This window comes from Panthera tigris, chromosome F3, assembly GCF_018350195.1.
Source record: "Panthera tigris isolate Pti1 chromosome F3, P.tigris_Pti1_mat1.1, whole genome shotgun sequence".
Lineage (NCBI taxonomy): Eukaryota > Metazoa > Chordata > Mammalia > Carnivora > Felidae > Panthera > Panthera tigris.
In genome coordinates, this window is record NC_056678.1 from 5,964,173 (window position 1) to 5,980,947 (window position 16,775).

At 36.0% G+C, this 16,775-nt stretch overlaps 1 protein-coding gene across 3 annotated transcripts in view; it reads right to left on the minus strand.

Annotated features, from left to right (window-relative positions):
• Positions 1-16,775, minus strand: part of CATSPERE (catsper channel auxiliary subunit epsilon) — a 194,203-nt gene that overhangs the window by 175,511 nt on the left and 1,917 nt on the right. The gene's annotated exons all lie outside the window — the stretch shown is intronic.

Below are 16,775 nucleotides of genomic sequence, written 5' to 3' on the forward strand. Positions count from 1 at the left end.
TTTGGATATTAACCCCTTATCAGATATATCTTTTGCAAATATCTTCTCTCATTTAGTAGGTTGTCTTTTTGTTTTGTTGATTGTTTTCTGTGCTGTGCAAAGGCTTTGTATTCTGATAGAGTTCCCATAGTTTATTTTTGCTTTTGTTTTCCTTACCTTAGGAGACATATCTAGAAAAATGTTGCTGTGGCTGATGTCAGAGACATTACTGCCTGTGATCTCTTCTAGAATTTTTATGGTTTTAGGTCCCACATTTAGGTCTCTAATCCATTATGAGCTTATTTTTATATGTGGTATAAGAAAGTGGTCCCATTTCATTCTTCTGCATGTTGCTGCCCAGTTTTCCCAGCACCATTTGTTGAAGACACTACCTTTTCCCCACTGTATAATCTTGCCTCCTTTGTCATAGATTAATTGGTTTATTCCTGGCTTTTCTATTCTGTTCCGTTGATCTTTATGTTTATTTTTGTGCCAGTACCATACTGTTTTGATTACTACAGCTTTGTAGTGTAGCTTGATATCTGGGATTGTAATACCTCCAGTTTTGTTCTTTCTCAACATCACTTTGGCTACTTGGGGTGTTTTGTAGTTCTATACAAATTTTAGTATTATTTGTTCTAGTTTTGTGAAAAATGGTGTTGGCATTTGATAGAGATTGCCTTAAACCTGTAGATTATATAAAGCAAAATTTGATAGAATTACTAGGAAAAAATTTAAAAGTCACAAATACTGTGGTATATTTTTGATACACTTTTCTCAAACTACAGATAAACCTGTAAAAGATACACACACACACACACACACACACACACACACACACACACACTTCCTAAAATTTACCAATATAAAACATATTCTTTCCAATCTTACATAGAACATTTAATCAAAATTGACCTTATTTACAAAATTAGTCTTAGCCAATCTCAAAGAATTGTTATCACACATACTATGCTTTTGATATTAATGAAATAAAATTAGAATTTCTCATAAAGATAGAAGAAAATCTTAGGATACATATAATTCTTAAAATAGAAAGCCCAAACTTTACTTCTGAGTGATTCATGGAGTAAAGGAGGAATCACAAAGGAAATTACAAAATATGTATAAATAAACAATAAAACATTCAATGTTATCAAAATGTAGCATATAGTAAAAATAACTCCTAAAATGAAATTTATATCCTTCAATATATACAAAAGAAATAAGGTAGGTTGAAAGTGAATAAACTCTGTTTTCAGTAGAAGATGCTAATAAAATAACAACAGAGAAAACCCAAAATAGTAGAAGGAAGGCTATTTAAAAAGAGGGAAAAAGAAGAGTTTAAAAAAGAAAACAAATTGTGAAGGGTTAGTGGTGATGTAGTTTTTCAATCTACCCAAATTTCCTTATAAGCAGAGACAGAACAATTAGGATGGTACCAATAAAACAAACAACACTGGACAATGCCAATAATAAAACTTGGTGACAAAGTATCCGTCAAAATCCCCAAATATAAGTGGGTTAGAACAAACCAGCTAAAACAACCAGACTCACATGTATGAGCATAAGGAAGCAAAAGAAAGCAAATATGGTAGACCTTAGAAGGGAAGAACCACCTAAATCAGTGATAGGTATTCAGTGGAAACCACGGCAGGACATTTCAAGGACAGCAACTCTAACCAGAGGGGTTGTTGCACTTTCCATTTTTAAGTAAGTCCATGAAGTCCATGATAATGTCTGAAAGAGCACGAGAAGCTAGGACCTACGAACCCTAAACCAAGGACCCAAAGATACCTTCTAGGACAAGGATCTGTAATGAAAAATACAGGGAAAAGAATCCCAATAGAGTTGGAAAGGGACAATAAAGACAAAGGAAAGAGAAGCTACAGATAAATGAGAGAGGGAAATAGAAGCTGGAGATCTCAGAAAGTATTAGCCTCATTTTTTGGATACTTTACAAAACAACAGAAGAGGTAACTCTACAGCCATGAAGTTAGAAAAGTTATTTTGACCCACCCTCCTTAAAGATCAGGAAAATTAAGTTCATGTAAAAAAAAAAAAAAAAAAAAAAAAAAGCAACAGAAAAAGGATCACAGTCTAATTTCACATAGTTATTACACGAAAAAGAAAATATGAGGCAGAATAATTGTAAGAACATACACAATGTATAAATGAACGCTGTAACTTAATATGAGTGTTAGCCTTATGTATCAACTTGGCTAGATTACAGTACACAGTTATTTAATCAAACCTAGGTTTATCTGTGAAGATATTTTATAGATGTGGCTTATATCTATAGTCAGTTGACTTTAAGTAAAAGAGAATGCCTTTAATAATGTGGATGGGGCCTCTTCCATCAGTTGGAAACCTTCAGAAAAAAATGGAGGTTTCCTGGAGAAGAAATTCTGCTTCAACACTGCAGCATTAACTCTTGACTGAATTTCCAGCTTGCTGGCCTGACCTAAAGATTTCAGAGTTGCAAGTTCCCACAGTCACAGGAGCCAGTTCCCTAAAATAAATCTCTTAACATAAGTATGTATAAATTCTAAAATGGTTCCGTTTCTCTGTGAGAACACTGGCTGATACATCTACTATTTCAAAATGAGGCAAAATAAATAAGGAAATGATAGAAGTTATGAAAGAAAAGTATAAATCAGAATTTGAAATTCATAAATAAGCTAGAACTCAGGAAAAATATAGAAATAAAAGAAAAAGTCATTTCAGAAATAAACCAAATGTGTTTAGAAAAAACACAACTGTGAATAAGCAATAGATAAGGCCTTGAGATGAACAGCTTTTTAAGAACAAAAGAGATAAAAAGTAATTCAAGAATAAGTGGCAAATATAAAAGATAGGCAAAGAAAATCCGATGTATGTATAGTTGGGAGATCCTGAAGAAGAAAACCAAGATGTTTGGAACATAACAGTAACATCAACACTAACTCTAAGTCAAGAGTAATATGTGAAATAAAATAACTTGAAACAACATATTAAAAAGGCACAGCTCATATCTATGAAAAACAATTACGAATGATTTAAAAAATAAAAACAACCAGGAGCTATATTAATAAAAGCACTGGGCTTAAAAAGAAACAGTTTGGGGATTGTGACCAAAACAACAAGAACAACCACAACAACAACCAACATACATATTATTCATAAAGGAAAGCAAATCATATTTTCACCAGATGTTTTGGAAGCAACACTTTATGTCAGAGACAACAAAGTAACAGAAATAAAACAGAAGCCAATACTTTTTATATCCAGATACACCAACTTTTAGATATCAAATCCATAAATAAGCTCTTATGACCATAAAGTCATTCAGGTAATATTACTCTTATGAGCCCTTCCTCAAGACTCTGCTAGAAGAAGAGCTTCAGGCCATCAAAATGACTGCGGAGACATCAGCATAAGGACTGAGGCTAAGTATTACATGAGAAGTTTTTGCCGAACCATGTCTCTGCATGGTGGGTATAAAAAAAGGATATAGTTGCTAACTCCTGTAATCTGACAGTGTATCAAAGCATGAGGGGTGGGGGGGATTATGGTTAGCCCAGGTAATGGTGGCCACCTAAGTTTGACTCTCTCCACACATTTCCAAAAAAACACACAGATCAACAAATAAAACCCAGAAAAGTCTACATCACAGCAAAGCAAGAAGACAAAGCATACTATATATGTCAAGTAGATCTGTAAGTAGCAAAACCAACTATCTTCAGCAGAGCTCTCACTCAAGCTCCTATCATAATCCATTGCGGAGAGTGAGGGGGCTTCTGAAACACTGCAGGGAAAAGACAGGAAACAAAAGGTTAAGATTGAATTCAAGTCACCCACAGAGAGAGAAAGCACTCCCTAGGTGCAAAAATATAATAGGAAAAAACCTCCTGGGAGACCACAGAACTATGAGGACAGGAATTAAAAGCACGTGAGACCCTCAGAAAGGTGTCACTTCAGGAGAGAAGATACAGGAAAGGGAAACACCCTTCGGAGAGTAAGTGGTGAAGGGAAGAATCAAGAGGGGAAGTTTAGGATCAGGTGAGTCAAAAAACCAAACCAAACAACCAAGAAAATGCAACACTACCAACAAAATGCCATCAGTTAAAGAAACTGCACTTTGCTACAATGAGAGAAGTTTATCTAGGAATGTTTCAAACCAACTTAGGCTGCCAAACTGTCCATAAAATTCAAAGATATAATCAGACTTTACCTATAAAAAGCTACTATAGGAGAATAGAAAGTAAAAATAAAAACATTTCAGTTCATTAAATTCCCTTAAAAAAACAAACAAACAAAAAGCAGAAGAAAACTGCAAACTGATATTTAACTGAATTAAATATCAAACAAGCATTTGGTGATGAGAAAGAAAAATCTTGAGTTATAAATTCATTGAGTAGGTGAATCACTATGTTGTACACCTGAAACTGAAATATAACACTATACTGGAATTGAAATAAAGTAAATTCATAAGCTAGGAACAGAAAATGAAACACAAATAGAAATAAGAGTTGACTAAACCAGCACATGAAATGGATGATGATAAGGGAAATGAAGATTAAATTAAAAGTTACTGGTGGGAAATTATATGTGAATAAAAACTGAAAAAAAGGCATTGAAGAGAGGCAGAAAAACTAAGAGACTATAAGTGGAATAAGTAAAGAAGAAAAAAAGCAGGCTCTGTCAGTGTAGAGAGAGATGTGGGGCTCGAACCCATGAACCATGAGGTCATGACCTGAGCCAAAACCAAGAGTCAGATGCTCAACCAACTGAGCCACCCAGGCACCCCTCAATTGCTGCAGCTTTATAGTTAAGTTTTAAAGTCAGGAACTGTGAGTCTTCCAACATTGTTCTTTTTCAAAAATGTCTTGTCTATTCTTTTTTTCTTGAATTTCCCTGTGAAATTCCAAGTGAATTTCCATATGAAATTACTAAACTCAGTAGTTTTAATAATTTTTTAGTGGATTCATTAGGGGTTTTTATATTAATCATGTCATCTGCAAATAGAGGTAATTTATTTTTTTTCCTTTCCAATGTGGATGTCTTTATTTCATTTTCTTGTCTAATTGCCTTGGCTATGGTATGTATGTATGTATGTATGTATGTATGTATGTAAAGAGTTTTAGGGTTGCCTTTTTTAAAATGTTTATTTATTTTTGAAGGAGAGGGGGTGGGTGCAGAGAGAGAGGGAGACACAGAATCCAAAGCAGGCTCCAGGCTCTGAGCTGTCAGCACAGAGACTGACACAGGGCTCAAACTCATGAGTGGTGAGATCATGACCTGAGCTGAAGTCAGACGCCCAGCTGTCTGAGCCACCCAGGCGCCCTTAGAGCATGCAACTCTTGATCTCAAGAGTCGTGAGTTTGATACCCACAGTGGGTGTATAGATTACTTAAGGAAGTAAAAATAATAATAAAATTTAAGAATCTTAACATTTTAACATACATACTAAAATACTTATGGATGAAATATTATGTCTAGAATACCTCTATTTGCTTATTCACTTGTTTTAGATTCCATTTTGAGTGGAGTCATATGGTATTTGTCTTTCTCAGTCTAATTTACCTCACTTAGCATTATACCCTCTAGGTCCATCCATGCTGTCTCAAATGGCACAATCTCATCCTTTCTTATAGCTGTGTAAAACTCCATTTTGTGTGTTTGTGGGTGTGTACGTATCACATTGTCTTTATCAGTTCATCTATTGATGGATACTTAGGTTGCTTCATGTCTTGGCTATCGTAAACAATGCTGTAATAAACACAGAGAGGCATATACCTTTTTGAGTTAGTGTTTTCATTTTCTTTGAGTAAACAGTAGTGGAATTATTGGATCATATGGTATTTCTATTTTTAATTTTTTGATGGATCTCCATACTCTTCTGCAGTGGCTGTGTCAATTTATATTCCCACCAACAGTGCAAAAGTGTTCCTTTTTCTCCACATCCTTATTAATACTTACTGTTTCTTGTCTTCTTGATTTTAGCCATTCTAACTGATGTGAAGTGATATCTCATTGTGGTTTTGATTTGCAGTTCCCTGATGATGAGTGTTGTTGAGCATCTTTTCATGTCTCTGTTGGCCATCTGCACATCTTCCTTGGAAAAATGTCTATTTAGCTTCTCTGCCCATTTTTTAATACTTTTTTTTTTTTTTAAGAGAAAGAGAGCAAGTGGGGGAGAGGGGCAGAGGAAGAGAGTGAGAGTTTTAGGCAGGCTCCACGCTCAGCATGGAGCCTAATGGGAGGCTTGATCCCACAATCTTGGGATCATGACCTGAGCCAAAATCAAAAGTCAGATGCTCACCCAACTGAGTCACCCAGGTACCCCTCTGCCCACTTTTAATCAGATTATTTGTTTTTGGGGTTTTTGTGGGGTTGAGTCATATAAGTTCTTTATATATTTTGGGTATTAACACCTTATCAGGTATATCATTTGCAAACATCTTCTCCTATTTAGTAGTTGTCTTTTACTTCTATAGTTTCCTTTGCTGTGCAAAAGCTTTTAATTCTGATGTAGTACGAATAGTTTATTTTTGTTTTTGTCTTACTTGCCTTAGGAGACATATCTAGAAAACTGTTGGTATACTCAGTGTCACAGAAATTACTGCCTGTGTGCTTTCTCTTCTAGGATTTTTATGGTTTCAGGTCTCGTGTTTAGGTCTTTAATCCATTTTGAGTTTTTTTCTTTTTTTTTTTTTTTTTTGTATGTTGCTAAAAGTAGTCCAGTTTCATTCTTATACATGAAGCTGTCTGGTTTTCCCAACACCATTTATTGAAAAGACTATCTTTTCCCCATTGTATATTCCAGCATCCTTTGTCATAGATTAATTGATCATAGAAATGTGGGTTTATTTATGGGCTTTCTATCCTGTTGCATTGATCTATGTGTTTATTTTTCTGCCAGTATCATTCTATTTTGATTACTACAGATTTGTAGTATTATTTTGAAATCTGAAACTGTGATACCTCTAGCTTTGCTCTTCTTTCTCAGGATTGCTTTGGCTATTCAGGGTCTTCTGTGGGTCCATACAAATTTTAGTATTATTTGTTCTAGTTTTGTGAAAAATGCTATTGGTATTTTGATAGGGATTGCACTGAATCTGCAGATTGCTTTGGATAATATGGATATTCTGACAATATTAATTCTTCCAATCCATGAGAATTAAATATCTTTCCATTTGTTTGTGTCATTTTCAATTTCTTTCATCAGCGTTTTATAGTTTTCAGAGTACACGTCTTTCACCTCTTTGGTTAAGTTTATTCCTAGGTACTTTATTACTTTTGATGCAATTGAAAGTGGTGTTGTTTTTCAAATTTCTCTTTCTGGGACTTTACTGTTAGTACTAACAATAAAGTCGTTACTTTGTTGTTAGTAAATAGCACAGAGTTCTGCATATTAGTTTTGTATCCTGTGACTTTACTGAAGTGGTTTATTACTTCTAGTAGCTTTTTGGTAGAGTCTTTAGGATTTTCTCTATAAAGTATCATGTGGTCTGCAAATAGTGACAGTTTAACTTTTTTAAAAAAATTTTTTTAGTGTTTATTTATTATTGACAGAGAGAGAGAGAGACCGAGCATGAGTGGGGGGAGGGGCAGAGAGAGGGAGACAGAATGTGAAACAGGCTCCAGGCTCTGAGCTGTCAGCACAGAGCCCGACGCGGGGCTCGAACTCATGGACAGCAAGATCATAACCTGAGCCGAAGTCAGACGCTCAACCGACTGAGTCACCCAGGCGCCCCCCACCCTTTTTTTTTCTTTTTTTAGCAATATGCATGCATCTTGTTTCTTTTTCTTGTCTTATTGCTGTGGGTGGCTAGGACTTCCAGTACTAGGTTGAATAAAAGTGGTGAGAGTGGATAACCTTGTCTTGTTCCTGCCCTTAAAGGAAAAGCTTTCAGTTTTTCACCATTGAGTATAATGTTAGCTGTGGGGTTTTCCTATATGGCCTTTGTTATATTGAGGTATGTTCCCTCTAATCCCATTTTGTTGAAAATTTTTATCATGAATCTTGTCAAATGCTTTTTCTGCATCTACCGAGATGATCATATAATTTTCCCCCTCATTTTCTTGATGTCATTTATGACATTGATTGACTTACAGATATTGAACCATGCTTGCATCCTGGGAATAAATCCCATTTGATCATGGTGAGTGATCTTTCAATGTATTGTTTTATGCAGTTTGCTAATATTTTGTTGAGGATTTTCCATCTATGTTCATCATGCATATTGGCCTGTAGTTTTATTTTTTTGTGGTGTCATTGTCTGTTTTTGGTATCAGGGTAATGTTGGCCTCATAGAATGTATTTAGAAGCTTTCCTTCTCCAATTTTCGGGAAGAATTTGAGGGGAATAGATATTAACTCTTCTTTAAATGTCTGGTAAAATTCATTATGGGAATACATCTGGTCTTGGACTTTTATTCTGTGATAGTTTTTGATTACCAATTCAATTTTGTTACTTTTAATTGGTCTGCTCAGATTTTCTATTTCTTCCTTGTTTAGCTTTGGAAGATTATTTAGATTTATCCATTTCTTCCAGGCTGTCCAGTTTGTTGGCATATACTTTTTCACAGTATTTTCTTATGATCCTTTGTGTTTCTGTGGTGTCAGTCGCTGTTTATCCTCTCTCATTTCTGATAATAGGCATTCTAACTGGTGTGAAGTGAGTTCATTGTGGTTTTGATTTGCATTTCCTTGATGATTAGTGACACTGAGCACTTTTTCATGTTCCTGTTGGCAATCCGTAGATCTTCTTTGGAAAAATGTCCATTTAAATCTTCTTCTCATTTTTAAATCAAATTGTTTGCTTTTTCCTATTTTATGTTGTATGTTGTATGAGTTCTTTATATATTTTGGGTGTTAACCCCTTATGAGATACATGGTTTGTAGATATTTTCACCTATTCGGTACATTGCCCTTTCATCTTATTGATGATTTCCTTTACTGTGAAAAATATTTTTAGTCTGTTGTAGTCCCATTTGTTTATGTTTGTCTTTGTTGCCTTTGCTTTTGGTGTCAGTTTAAAAAAAAGTCATTGCCAAGACCAATGTGAAGGAACTTACTGCCTGTGTTTTCTTCTCAGAGTTTTATGGTTTCAAGTCTTTTATTCAGGACTTTAATCCATTTTCAGTTAATTTTTGTATATGGTATAAGATACTTGTCTAGTTTCATTCTTTTGCATATGGCTATCCAGTTTTCACAACACCTTTTATTAAAAAGACTGTCTTTTTCCCATTGTATATTCCTGGCTCCTTTGTTGCAAATTAATTGACCATATATGCATGGGTTTATTTCTGGGCTCTCTATTCTGTTCCATCAATCTCTGTGTTGTTTTCTTTAATGTTGTTAATTTATTTTTAAGAGAGAGAGAGAGAGCAAGAGAGAGAGCACAAGCAGGGGAGGGGCAGAGAAAGAGGGGGGCAGAAGATCTGAAGCAGGCTCTGCACTGACAGAAGTGAGCACATTTGGGGCTCAGACTCATGACCTGTGAGATCATGACCTGACCAAAGTTGAACATTCAAACAACCGAGCTACCCAGGCATCCCTCTCTATATATGTATTTTGAAGTTTATTTATTTATTTTGAGAGAGAGAAAGAGAGCAGGGGAAGGGAAGACAGAGGGAGACAGAGAATCCCAAGCAGGCTCTGTGCTGTCAGCACATGAACCATGAGATTCTGACCTAAGCTGAAACCAAGAGTCAGATGCTTAACTGACTGAGTCACCCAGGTGCCCCTTTTCTTAAACGTTTATTTATTTTGAGAGGGGGGTGGAGGGGCAGAGAGAGAGAGAGAGAGAAAGAGAGAGAGAGAGAGAGAATCCCAAGCAGGACTCATACTGTCAGTGCAGAGCCCAACTTGGGGCTCAGTCTCACAAACTGTGACATCATGACCTGAGCCATAATCAAGAGTTGGATACTCAACCAACTGAGCCACCCAGACACCCCTCTATATCTATTTTTATGCCAACATATTGTTTTGATCGCTATAGCTCTGTGATGTAGTTTAAAATCAGATAATGTGAAGCCTCCAGCTTTGTTCTTCTTTCTCAATATTGCTTTGGCTATTTAAGGTCTTTTATGGTTTTACACAAACTTTACCATTGTTTGTTCTATTTCTGCAAAATATGGCATCAGAATTTTGATAAAGATTGCACTGAAAGTGTAGATTTCTTGGAGTTGTATGGTCATCTTAACAATGTTAATTCTTTAAAAAAAATGTTTAAGTGTTTATTTATTTTTGAGAGAGAAAGAGAGACAGAGTGAAAATAGGGGATGGGCAGAGAGAGAGTCCGAAGCAGGTTCCAGGCTCCGAGCTGTCAGCGCAGAGCCCGGCGCGGGGCTCAAACTCACGAACCATGAGATCATGACCTGAGCTGTAGTCGGATGCTTAACTGACGAAGCCGCCCAGGCGCCCCAATAATGTTAATTCTTTTCACCCATGGGTGTGGAATATCTTTCTATTTATTTATGTTTTCTTCTATTTCTTCCATCAATATCTTATAGTTTTAATGTAGCAGTCTTTTACCTCCTTGGTTAAATTTATTGCTAAGTATTTTTATTTCTTGATGTAATTCCAAATAGGATTGTTTTCTTAATTTCTCTTTCAGACTGCTGTTAATGTACAGCCACACAAGAGATTTTTGAATATTGATTTTGTATCCTGCAGTTAATTTTATCTTTTCAAAGAACCAGCTTTTAGTTTCATTGATCTTTTCTATTGTTATTGTAATCTCTATTTCATTTCTTTCTTTTTTTTAAATGTCTTATTCATTTTTGAGAGAGAGAGAGACAGACAGACAGACACAGAGCATGAGCAGGGGAGGGGCAGAAAGAGAGGGAGACACAGAATATGAAGCAGGCTTCAAACTGTGAGCTGTCAGCACAGAGCCTGACGCAAGGCTTGAACCCATGAACTGCAAGATCACGACCTGAGCTAAAGTCAGATGCTTAACTGACTGAGCCACCCAGGCGCCCCATCTACTTCATTTATTTCTGTTCTTATCTTTGTTATTTCCTTCTACCTACCTACTTTGGGCTTCATTTCTTCTTTTTCTAGTTTCTTGGGGTGTAATATTGTTTGATATTTTTCTTGTTAGTTGATTTAGGCATTTAAGCTATGAACCTCTATCTTAGAAGTGTTTTTGCTGCATCCCATTCCCTCCTCATTTGTCTCAAGTTACTGGTTGATTTGTCTTTCAATTTATTTTTTGATGCTTTGGTTGTTCAGTAGCATGTTGTTTAATCCCCACATATTTGTGAATTTTCCAGTTTTCTATTTATCATTGATTTCCAGTTTTATACCATTGCAGTCAGAAAATTTGCATGATATATTAATCTTCTTTTTAAAATTTTTTAAAATGTTTATTTTTTTATTGTTTTTTAATGTTTATTCATTCTTGAGAGACAGAGCATGAGTGGGGGTGGGGCAGAGAGAGAGAGGAAGACCCAGAATCTGAAGCAGGCTCCAGGCTCAGAGCTGTCAGTGCAGAGCCTGACGTGGGGCTCAAACCCACAAACTGAGAGATCATGACCTGAGACAAAGTCATAAGCTCAACTGACTGAGCCACCCAAGCATCCTTGATATGATACTAATCTTAAGACTTGCTCTGTGGCCTAACACATGACCTCTCTATTCTGGAGAATGTTCCCTGTGTTTGAGAAGAATGTGTATTCTGTTCATTTTGGATGGGATGTTCTGTAAATATCTGTTAAGTTCTATCTGGTTGAATGTGTTGTTCAAGGCTGATATTTCCGTTTTGATTTTCTGTCTGGATTATGCACTAATGAAAGTGGGATAATAACGTCCTCTACTATTATTGTATTGCTGTGTATTTCTCCCTTTAGTTCTGTTATTATTTGTTTTATATGTTCAGCAACTCCTATGCAGAATGCATAAATAGGTACCAATGTTATGTCATCTTATTCGATTGAACACTTCTTCTTCATGTAATGCTCTTGTCTTGAAGCCTATTTTGTGTGATATAAGTATAGCCAACGCTGCTTTCTTTTGGTTTCCATTTGCACAGAATATCCTTTTCCATCCCTTCACTTTCAGTCTGTGTGTTTGTCCTCACATCTGTTGAGTCTCTTATCAGCAGCACATAGATGGATTTTTTTTTTTTAAATCCAGCCAGCCACTTGGTTTTTTGATTAGAGAATTTAGTCCATTTACATTTAAAGTAATTACTGATAGGTATGTACAAGTATACCTCTGAGATATTACAGTTTCATTTACAGACCACTACAATAAATTGTATATCACAATAAAATGAATCACATAATTTTTTTGTTTTCCAGTGCATATAAACATTGTTTAGACTGTACTATAGTTTATTAAGTGTGTGATAGCATTATGTCGTACATACCTTAGTTTAAAAAACATTGTGAATAATGCTAACCATCATGTGAGCTTTCAGCAAGCTGCAGTTACTGATCACAGAGTACTATAACAAATGCAATAATGAAAATTTGAAATATTGTGAGAATTACCAAAATGTGACACAGAGACATGAAATGAGCAGATGAGATGGTATGGGGAAAATGGTGTTGACAGACTTGCTTGATGCAGGGTTGCCATAAACCTTCCAATATGTAAAACAAAAACAAAAACAAAACAGTAGTATTTGCAAAGCACAATAAAGTGAAGCACAATGATATGAGGTATGGCTGTACTTACGCCATTTTGTTAACTGTATTCTGGCTGGTTTGTAGTTTCTCTGTTTCTTTCTTCTCTCCTCTCTTTCCTTTGTTTTGTTGACTTTCTTTTGTGGCATACTTAGATTCCTTCTTCCTTATCTTTTATGTATCTACTATAGGTTTTTTGCTTTGTGGTTACCATGAGGCTTACACACAAAAACTTGTAACAGTGTATTTTAAGTAGATAATAACTTAAGGTTGATCACAATCTAAAGTGCTACATTTTTACTAACCCCTTGCACATTGTTTTTGATGTCATAGTTTACATCTTTTTTTCCTGTGCATCCCTTAAGAAATTATTAGTTTATTTTTAGTACTTTTGTCTTTTCACCTTCACACTAGCTTTATAAGTAACTAACCCACTACCTTTACCATACAGTTACCTTTCCAGTGAGATTTATTCTTTCATGTTTTCTTGTTACTAATTAGTACCTCCCCCCCCCACCCCCCCCCCGCCCAGCATAAAAAGTCACTTTCACATTTCTTGTAAGGCTAGTTTGTGATGATGAATCCCTTTAGCTTTTGCTTATCTGGAAAACGATTTCTCCTTCAATTCTATATGAAAACTTTGCTGCACAGAGTATTCTTGTGTGGAAGTTTTTTTCTCTCAGCACTTTGAATATATTGTGCCACTCACTTCTGACCTGCAATGTTTCTGCTTAAAAATCTACTGATAGCCTTATGGGGTTTATCTTGCATGTAACAGAAGTTATTTTTCTCTTGCTGCTTGTAAGATCTCTCCTTGTGTTTAACTTTCAATGTTTAAATTATAATGTGTCTTTGTTGGGGTCTCTTTGGGTTCATCCTATTTGTAACTCTCTGGGCTTCCTGGATCTGGATGTCTGTTTCCCTCCCCAAATTAGGGAAGCTTTCAGTCATTATTTCTTTAAAAATTGTCAGCCCCTTTCTCTCTTCTTTTGGGCCCCTATAATGTGAATGTTAGTCCACTTGATGTTGTTCTGTAAGTCCCTTAATATTTCTTTACTTTTTCCCCCCACTCTTTTTTCTTTTTATTGCTCTGTTTAGGTGTATTCCACTGCTCTGCTTTCAGGTTCACAGATCCTTTCTTCTGCCTTGTCTAGTCTTCTACTGAACGCTGTGGTGTACCTTTCAGTTCAGTTATTATATCCTTTAGCTCTGTGACTTCTATTTGGTATCTTCTTATATTTTGTATCTCTTGGTTGAAGTTCTTACTGTGTTCAACCATTCTTCTCCTGAGTTCAAAGGGCATCTTTACAACTATCATTTTGAACTCTTTATCAGGCAAATTACTTATCTCCATTAGAGTAAGGTGTCTCCCCCACCCCTGTCACTGAGGTTTTATCTTATTCTCTTGTTTGGAACATATTCCTCTGTTTCTTCTATTTCCTTGACTCTCTTGTGTTCATTTCTATGCATTAGATAAAATAACCACCTCTTCTAGTCTTGATGAAGTGGCCTTGTGTAAAAGATGAAGCTTATCATTTAACCTTGCCCTAGGTCTTGGTTGTCCTTCAAAACTTTGTGATTGTCCAAGAAGCTTACTTTATTTTTAATAACTCCCAGTAGTTGAGGATGTTCCAGTCCTGTCATTGTCCCAAAGGGAGGATCTCAGTGAGCACCTAGATTCATGTTGTCTAGAAGCCAGACACTCAAGCAGTAGCTTTTAAAGTATACAAATATATATAGTCCAATGGGACTGCAAGTGTAAGCCTCCCTGGCCACCAGAGCCAGGAAATCCGGAGGTGTCCTGTGGGTTACAAAAACGAGGCTCTAGACAAATGCCTAAGTTCCTTTATGGGAGATACTGGCAAGCTGTAGAGAGACATAGGGAAGTAGAGAGATGGCCTCCATCAGCTTATGTTCCCTCAGAGCACCTTCACAGGTTCCTAGATGTGTGTCAAACCTGAATCCTGCCAGAGCTCATGCCAAAGCTCCCAGAAAAGCAAATAGGTAGAGAAAAATTGTTTCAAAATGCTTTCCATCAAGATTTATGAAATATTTCATCCCTGAAGTGTCTTCTGTACACTCAATAATTTCTTTCTTTCTCTGAATATCACTTGCAAGGAAGCTGCTGTACCACTGGTTTTAGCATCTACTCTCTTGCATTTTGTCTACCTTCCTTGTGGAGAATCAAACTCTGGCTCCCAATTTGCATTTCTATAATGACATAATTCAACTATTTTGGTTACCAATTGCCAACTAAGATGATATATTTGTCACCCCCCCCCCCCAAAAAAAATGATAAAGAAACAGTAGAGATCAAGAAAGGAGATTTTTACAGGGTGCCTGGCTGGCTCAGTTGGTGGAGCATGTAACTCTTAATTGTGGGGTTATGAGTTTGAGCTTCATGCTGGGTGCAGAGATTACTTAGAAAAAAAAGAGATTTTTAAAATGACTAATCAAATGGTCAATTATACAGCAAAGATGTTCAAGAAACAAAGATGAAATAGATAAATGATATTAAAGAAATTAACTACAAATAACAATTTAGGTGATAAGTACAGATTTTATAAGAAATGGATAGCAATGGATTTAAAAACAAATGACATTGTTTGTATAGTTTCCTTTTGCCCGACTTTGAGTAACGTAATAAATTTTGAATAAATGCAATGATATACATAAACATAGAATATAAGTGTAAACTGATACAATTACTTTGTAAAATCTTTTGCATCACCTACTAAAGCTGAACACGTGCATATTCCCCAGGACTTACCAATTCCACTTAGTTATATACCCACCAGAAATGCATATATGTTAAGCAGAAGATAGGCATAAAAATGTTCCTAGTGGCCCTAATCATAGCAGACTAAAAATGGAAACAACCTAGTTGCTTATCTAGAATAAAATGACGCCTATACTGTGGCATGTTAATTCAAGGAAAGAGTATACACCATTGAAGCTAAACTGCAGCTACGTTAAACAACTTACTGTTTTTCTATTATTTTTCTGGTATTATCTTTTTTCTATATATAGATATTAACAACATCTAAAAAGATAATACCAGAAAATAATAGAAAAACAGTAAGTTGTTTAATTGATGGTGGTTCATTACATGGAGAAAGTAATGTGAATGCATACTTTATATTATATACAAGTGGACTCTAGATGAATTTCTGACCTATATTTGAAAGGTCAAGATATAAAGCATATAAAAGAAAAAGGATAAATATCTTTGCAACTCCAGGCAGGAGAAGATTTTTCTTAAGTAAGACTCCAAGGGCACCTGGGTGGCTTAGTTGGTTAAGCGTCTGACTTGGCTCAGGTCATGAGCTGACAGTTCTTGAGTTCAAGCCCCATGTTGGGCTCTGTGCTGACAGCTCAGAGCCTGGAGCCTGCTTCAGATTCTGTGTCTCCCTCCCTCTCTGCCCCTCCCCCACTCACACTCTGTCTCTCTCTCTCTCAAAAATAAATAAATACTAAAAAAAAAAAAGGCTGCAAAAAAAGTAGAAAGTATGAGGTCAAAAAGAGTGGGGGGGGGAGCGGGGAGGCGGAGTGGTTTAGTTCAACAAAAGTCGGCCTTTTCTTGAAAAATAAAATATCCATGGACAAAGTTAATGGTTAGATGAGTAGATGAGAGACAAGAAAACGATTAAAACTTAAACTTTTTTTTACGCAGGCTTCACTCCCAGTGCAAAGTCCAACGTGGGGCTTGAACTCACAACTCTGAGATCAAGACCTGAGCTGAGGTCAATAATTGGACACTTAACTGACTGAGTCACCCAGATGCCCTGATAACTGAAACATTTAAAACCAATATTCAACTAATATAGAGAGTGGAATGTATACAGCACTCTGTAAATCAACAAGAAAAGGGCATAAACGTAAATGGAAAATGGGCAAAAGGTTATGACCAGGCAATTCAGAAGAGAAGCTTGTGTAAATGTGGTAAGAGATGCTCAAAATCACAAGCCGTCAGAGAACTGAAAACAGCAACAGTGATATTAGCATATACTAATGATGTTGGTAAAAAATAGAAACTTCAATAATACCAGACTTTGGTGGAGATGTGCACTAGGTGAGAGTGGAAATTGTGATTGCCATTTAAGAACAATCTTGCAGAATTTAGTTAAATTGTCTGCTTTCCCTGTGTCCCTGCAACCATAACTGAAAAATTATTGC